Source organism: Humulus lupulus, chromosome X (assembly GCF_963169125.1).
Source record: "Humulus lupulus chromosome X, drHumLupu1.1, whole genome shotgun sequence".
Classification (NCBI taxonomy): Eukaryota; Viridiplantae; Streptophyta; class Magnoliopsida; order Rosales; family Cannabaceae; genus Humulus; species Humulus lupulus.
The window spans coordinates 40,806,667-40,814,705 of NC_084802.1; the positions used below are offsets into that span (position 1 = coordinate 40,806,667).

Here is an 8,039-nt window from a genome sequence, read left to right on the forward strand (position 1 = left end):
AATTTTATTGTTTAAGAAAATACTTGAAAAAAAAAACTAAAAAAACAAAGCTTGTTCTTTCAACATAAGCAATTTTTGCTTAAAGGAAATTTGGCAAAGTTCTCATCCACGCTTATTAATTAACCTCGGGGAGTTGTTATTAAGTAGTGAGTAAGTGGAATCAAATAGGCCTGGGAACAAGTTAAACCAAAAAAAAAAAAATCATAAAAATCATAACAAAAAAAAATATATATAAATATTATAATCTCTTCTTGTTATAAGTATGCTCTGTGGTTGCGGTTCTAATTGATCTTCCACATTATAAATTTGTTTTCTTGTGATTGTTTGTGTTACTTGGTGAAATTTGTGACATTGTATGCATCATTGGCAACGTAATTCAAAAAATCGTTTGGTGAAAAAATTAGTGTCTTTACGTGAAATTGAAAGTGTTTTTGAAAGTTTAAGCATAATGGAACAAGAACCTAATGTTGTGCAAGAAATAACTCTTCTTGAATACTTTTCACCTATTTCATCTAATGCTCCATCATGCTTTGTTTTGCCCAGTACTAATGCCACTCATTTTGAACTTAAACCATCAATCATTCAATTGTTACCATTATTTTATGGTTTAGAAAGAGAGGATCCATACATGCATGTAAAAGACTTTTTGGAAATTTTCTCAACCTTTCGTTTTCAAAAAATTTCAGATGAGTCGGTTAAACTTAGGTTGTTTCCTTTTTCTTTAAAAGATAGAGCCAAAGCTTGGTTAAACTCACTTCCAACTGGAACCATCATTACTTGGGATCAACTTTTTAATAAATTCCTTGCTAAATTTTTCCCCATGTCCAAAACTGATAATTTAAGAAGAGAAATCTCCGAATTTTATCAAAAAGATAATGAAGAATTTTATGAATGTTGGGAAAGATTTAAAGATTTATTATTAAAATGTCCCCACCATGTTTTTGAAAAATGGAGACTTGTAAAATATTTTTATGATGGTTTAACCCCTTAAAACTGACAAATGATTCAATCTATGCATACCGGAAAATTTTTAAAATTGCAAGGGCAAGAGGCTTGGGACGCTCTTGAAGAATTGTCTGTTAATTCACAACAATGGAATTATTCTGAGCCCAGGTCTAGAGCCAACCCTGCACCAAAAAGAGAAGGAAAATATGAAATAAAAGAAGAAAGTGATTTAAGAACATCATTTGAAAAATTAGCAAGAAAAGTAGAAGCCTTAGTAATAAGTCAATCTATGAATTCTCATGTGCAACCTAAAAAAGATGTTTGTTCTTTATGTGCTAGTTCATGTCATAATGCTCAATCATGTCCTTCTTTTATTGAAACATTTTCTGAACAGGCTAATGCTTTACATTCATATGGAAAACCTTCTTCTGATAGCCCATTTTCCAACACATACAATCCAAATTGGAGAAACCATCCTAATTTTTCATGGAGACAAAACCAACCACAAATGAATCAAGGAAACCAATTCAACATGCCCAACCAAGTCAACCTTACCCTCCACAAAGAAAACCTTCCTTAGAAGACACCTTACAACAATTAATGCAATCCACCCAACAAATCTTACAAAATCAGTCTCAATCCATTGCCAAACTTGAGACACAATTGGGTCAACTTGCTAATGCTGTAACCGAGAGAGAAAAAGGAAGATTTCCTAGCCAACCTATCCCAAATCCTAAAGGCCAATATGAAATAGGAGCTCCTAGTCATAAAGAAGAAGCTAAGTCTATTTCAACTCTTAGGTTCGGAAAACAAATTGTCAAACCTGATTACATATCTCAAGTTGGAAAAGACCAAAGCCAACGTCAAAGTTCCAACACAAATGACCTTTCAAAAGATGATGCTCAAATCCTTCCTTCCATCCCAAAAGCTCCTTTTCTACAAAGATTAATTCCACTCAAGAAAGGCAACCAATATAGTGACATCTTAGAAGTTTTCAAACAAGCATCAACATTCCTTTCTTAGATGCCATTAAACAAATTCCTGCCTATTCTAAATTCTTAAAAGACCTTTGCACTGTTAACAGAAACACAAATGTTCCAAAAAAGGAATTTTTAACTGAACAAGGTAGCTCCATAATTCAATATAAAAGCCTTGTGAAATATAAAGATCCCGGTTGTCCAACAATTTCATGCATCATTGGCGATCATTTTATTAACAAAGCTTTACTTGATTTAGGAGCTAGTGTGAATTTACTGCCTTATTCTGTGTATAAGCAACTTGGTCTAGGAGAATTAAAACCAACTTCTATAACACTTCAATTAGCCGATCGTTTAGTGAAAATCCCTAGAGGTATTGTAGAAGATGTTTTAATTAAAGTGGATAAATTCTATTTCCCTGTAGACTTTATTGTTCTTGACACTCAACCTGTTGAAAATTCTCATGCTTAAATACCCATCATTCTGGGTAGACCATTTTTAGCTACATCTAATGCAATTATCAACTGTTGTAATGGTGTATTGAAATTATCTTTTGGAAACATGACTGTTGAATTAAATGTTTTTAATGTTGCTAAATCTGTTGAGTGTGAGGAAGTGCATGGAGTTAACATGATAGAGAGTATGTGTGAAGATGATGGAAATGACTTACTTGATTTTTGTGAAAAATACTTTGGTATGAATTTGCATATTGATGATTTTAATGATGATGTGAATTCTTTGTTAGAGTCTATACCCTTAAATGAAACCAAAGTTGAACCCTTTTCACCCTTAGATCATGTTCAATCAATTTCCGAGTCTCCAAAGTTAGACCTTAAACCTTTGCCAGAAAATTTAAAATATGCTTTTTTAGGAGAGTCTGAAACCTTACCTGTTATCATAGCATCTGCTTTAGATAAAGAACAAGAAGATAAATTGTTAAATTTCCTGAGAAAACATAAGGAAGCCATAGGTTGGACTATTGGAGACATCAAGGGAATTAGCCCATCCATATGCATGCATATAATCCATCTAGAAGAAAATGCTAAAACCTCTCGGGAATGTCAAAGAAGGTTAAATCCAAATATGAAAGAGGTCGTTAGGGAAGAAGTACTTAAACTGTTAGATGTAGGTATCATTTACCCTATTTCTGATAGTCAATGGGGGTTAGTCCAGTCCAAGTAGTGCCTAAAAAGTCTGGGATCACAGTTATTGAAAATGAGAAAAATGAATTAATCCTTACTCGAGTACAAACGGGGTGGAGAGTGTGTATAGACTATAGAAAGATAAATAATGTTACTAGAAAAGACCACTTTCCTTTACCCTTTATTGATCAAATGCTTGAATGTTTAGCTGGCCATGCATATTATTGTTTTTTTGATGGCTATTCGGGATATAACCAAATCCCCATTGCCCCTGAAGATCAAGAAAAGACTACCTTCACTTGCCCTTTTGGAACCTTTGCATATCGTCGCATGCCTTTTGGTCTTTGTAATGCTCCTGCAACTTTTCAAAGATGTATGATTGAAATATTTTCTGATATGGTTGAAAGAAATCTTGAAGTGTTTATGGATGATTTTTCTATGTTTGGAAATTCTTTTAATGACTATTTGCACCATCTTTCTCTTGTTTTAATTCGTTGCAAAGAAAAGAATTTAGTTCTTAATTGGGAAAAATGTCATTTTATGGTTAAAAAGGGAATTGTTTTAGGTCATGTAATCTCATCTGAGGGAATAGAAGTTGATAAAGCAAAAGTTGACCTTATTTCAAAACTTCGCCCACCTAAAACAATAAAAGAAATTAGATCATTCTTAGGCCATGCCGGTTTTTATAGAAGATTCATAAAAGACTTTAGCAAAATTTCACGCCCATTATGTCATTTGCTGGGAAAAGAAAATGCTTTTGTCTTTGATAATGATTGTCATGTTGCCTTTGAAAGATTGAAATCCCTTTTGACTAGTGCACCTATTATTCGCCCTCCTGATTGGAATATTCCTTTTGAAATAATGTGTGATGCTTCTGATTATGCTATTGGTGCTGTTCTAGGACAAAGAATTAACAAGTTACCTCATGTAATCTACTATGCTAGCAAAACTTTGAATGATGCTCAATTAAATTATTCTACAACTGAAAAAGAATTGCTTGCTGTTGTGTTTGCATTGGAGAAATTTAGGTCTTATTTGTTAGGATCTAAAATAATTGTCTATTTTGATCATGCTGCATTGAAATATCTCTTGTCGAAAAAAGATGCTAAATCTCGCTTAATTCGTTGGATCTTGCTTTTACAAGAATTTGATTTAGAGATACGATATAAAAAAGGTTCTGAAAATGTTGTTGCTGATAATTTGTCTAGAATTGTTGTTGAGACTAATAATGACTCCACCACTATAACTGAAACTTTTCCTGATGAACAACTCATGCATATATCTTCTTTGCCTTGATATGCTGACATTGTGAATTATTTGGTCACTGGTGAAATTCCTTCTCATTGGTCTAAGCATGACAAATCTAAATTTTATTCTGAAGTGAAAAATTTCATGTGGGATGATCCTTATTTGTTTAAATATTGCCCTGATCAAATAATAAGGAGATGCATTCCAAATTGTGATCAAACTAAAATCATATCTTTTTGTCATGATCATGCATGTGGTGGACATTTTAGTGGTAAGAAAACTGCTTTGAAAATTTTACAATGTGGATTTTATTGGCCTACTATTTTTCATGACACTTATGTTTATTGCAAATCTTGCGAACGTTGTCAAAAGTTAGGAAGTGTTACTAGAAGAAACATGATGCCTTTGAATCCTATCCTTATTGTTGAAATATTTGATGTTTGGGGCATTGATTTTATGGGTCCATTTCCTAACTCTTTTGGTAACTTGTACTTTCTTGTTGGTGTTGATTATGTGTCTAAATGGGTTGAAGTTGTTGCATGCCACACAAATGACCATAAAGTTGTGCTTAAGTTTTTGAAAGAAAATATTTTCTCCCGTTTTGGCTTACCACGTGCTATCATTAGTGATAACGGTACACACTTTTGTAATAGATCTTTTGAGCATTTAATGAAACAATATGGTATTACACATAAAGTCACTACACCTTATCACCCACAAACTAGTGGTCAAGTTGAAATATCAAATAGGGAAATTAAGCACATCTTAGAGAAAACTGTCAATCCAACTAGGAAAGATTGGTCCTTAAGACTCATTGATGCATTATGGGCATATCGAACTGCATACAAAACACCCATTGGAATGTCTTCCTATAGACTTGTGTATGGAAAGGCATGTCACTTACCCGTTGAGCTAGAACATAGAGCTTATTGGGCAATTAAGCAATTGAATTTTTCCTTAGACAAAGCGGGTGAGAGAAGAAAGCTTCAATTAAATGAGTTAGAAGAGCTTAGGCATGATGCATATGACTATTCCAAAAAATATAAGGATCGAATGAAAATTTACCATGACAAAAACATTTTGCGAAAAGATTTCTCTCCCGGTCAAAAAGTCCTTTTATACAATTCTCGTTTGCATCTCTTCTCGGGGAAGTTACACTCTAGGTGGGTAGGTCCATACATTGTTCGCACTGTTTTTCCACATGGAGCCATTGAAATTGAAAATCCTAATAATGGTAATGTATTAAAAGTGAATGGACAAAAATTGAAACCATTTTTAGAATTGAAAACTGCTAAAGTGGATGAAATCCTTCTTGAGGATCCTATTTACCATGGTCCTTGATCGCTCTCATCAATTATTGGTAAATGTGTGTTTTATTTATGTTTTAGGTTAACTTCTTGTTTTGATTTTTGTTGCACTCTTGACAATGCTTCATGATGAGGTACAACCATTCTAAACTCTAAACTCTTTCACGCTTCAATTTATATTTGTATTTTGATACATTGAGGACAATGCATAAATTAAGTTTGGGGGTAGTGGGTTTATATGGTTACTTCTTTCATGTGTTTGAAAATGGTAGAATTTCTTTTTTAAAAAAAACAAAAAATAAAAAATTGGATGGTAGAATATCTATTTTATGTATTAATTATAAAAAAAACAAAAGAAAAATATTTTTATATGTTTAATATTATCTTTCTAGTAATATATATATATAGTTTTATGCTTTTATACTTTATTTTCTATAAAAAAAAATAAAAAATAAAAACCCTTTTGGTGATATCCGTTTTTCCTATGATAATACCCTTGATTGAGTTTGATTTTAGTTTAAAAAATATATGAATCTTTCTTAAGCTTTGTGTTTAATTCTTGGGTCAATTTTGCTAAAAAAAAAATGAAATTTTGAAAAAAAAATTATTCATCATAATATGTGAAATAAATAGTTTATTACAACAATTTTTCCAAAATTCACATAATAAATTGATAAATAGTTTTGGACTTCTAATTTAAAATATATTTTCAAAGCAAGATTGACTATGGAATTAATTACATAAGGTTAATTTTAATTCATATTTTTTTATAAATTATTTTCAATGTGCAATCTTTGAGGACATTTTTGATATCACCAAATAAAAAAAAGTGTGTGTTTTTAATTTTTCTTTTGCTCGAGGACTAGCACAATATTAAGTTTGGAGGTGTGATAACTTTACAAAATAGAGTTATTTTACCATATTTTTTATGCTAATTGTTGCTTAGTCTTTGAATTTTTAATTGATTTATTAAGTTTTTAAGTAATTTTGAATTTATTAGGTTTGTTTTGATTTTATATATTTTTGTGTGTTTTTATAGTTATTTTTTTGTAAAATGTTGTAATTACTTATTTAAATTATTGTGTCTAGTTAGAAGTAAAAAAATGTTGTATTATTGAACTTACATGTGAAATATAAATTAAGTTATAACTAATATTTTCAAAGAATTAAATTGATTTATTTTATAGTTGAAAATATTTTATTATGATTTATTTTATATTTATTTTGTAGGGAATTTATGGCACTTTTGCTCTTGAAAAGAAGAGAAAAGAAAAGAAAGGTGGTAGTTTTGAAAGAAAATAACAAGAAAAATGACATTTTTCTTAGGCCCAAGGAGGCTGCCCAGCCGGCCCACTAGAAGCCCCTGCCAGGCCCATGCCTTAAGTCCCCTTCCCAGGCCCACGCCTGCCACCCAGCACCTCCTGAAGCCGTACGGGCCCAAGCCTCTCCTTCACAAGACCAGCTGCCCTCCTTCAGGCCCGCCTACACCAACAGCCTGCTTTCCTCAAGCCCAGGCCCACGCCTGCTTCTCCTTCCCAGCATCAACCTCCAGCCCCCAGCTGCCTCAACGCACACCAAACCGCCTCTAGCTTCCCTGCCCATCGAAGACCTCTGCAGCAACATGCATCTCACCAGGCCCATTCGGCCCACCACCGAATCCACTCCATTCAGCACCCATTCGGCCACCCCAATCTGCCTGGCCCAATTCCCACCAAAAGCCACAGCAGCCTTCAGCTGCCAACACAGCCACCAAAAGGCCAAAAAAATCATGTTTTTATTCCCAATGTTTTTTTTTTCTTTTCACTCAAATATCAATTCACTCTTCCCTATTTTTTCTTACCTAAATAAACATTCCTAATTCATTTTTTACCCTAGTTTTTCACTAATCTTCCATCCAACCAAACATTCCATCTTTCCAATACCCTTACACTTACTCTATTTATCCTACCACTTCCCAACACAACTAAATTAATCAATTTATTTATTTTAATTTGATTAATTTAATCTCCATATTTTGCCTATAAATAGAGTCTTGTAAGACCATTTTGAGGGCTCTTCTTCATCTTTTCAACCTCTTCTACACTTCATATTTTTCTCTCTTCTTTTCACTATTTTCTCTCTACCATTTTCATCTTTTGAAGAGCATGTCAAGTATGTTATGTTGTAATTTTTATTTCAATCTAGTTATGAGCTTCTAATCTTTTTCAAGATTATTAGGATGATGATGGAGCAAAATGTAACTAGATAGTATTTTTTTATTGTATGTTGATTTCCCATTTGTGCAACATTGTTTATGGATTTTTCTATCAAAGATATGCATTTTTCATCTATTATTGATTGTTAAAGCATATTACACTTAGTTCTTCATTATGCAAAAATATGATATTCTTTGATTAAATGTTTTTCATTAAATTGTTCAC

The 8,039-nt window shown here is 32.4% G+C and overlaps 1 non-coding gene across 1 annotated transcript; it reads right to left on the reverse strand.

Annotated features, from left to right (window-relative positions):
• Positions 1-835: 835 nt before the first annotated feature.
• LOC133807800 (small nucleolar RNA R71) lies at positions 836-942 on the reverse strand. Its single transcript, XR_009879692.1, has one exon. It is a non-coding gene; the product is annotated as a small nucleolar RNA R71 (small nucleolar RNA).
• Between the last annotated feature and the right edge of the window lie 7,097 nt (positions 943-8,039).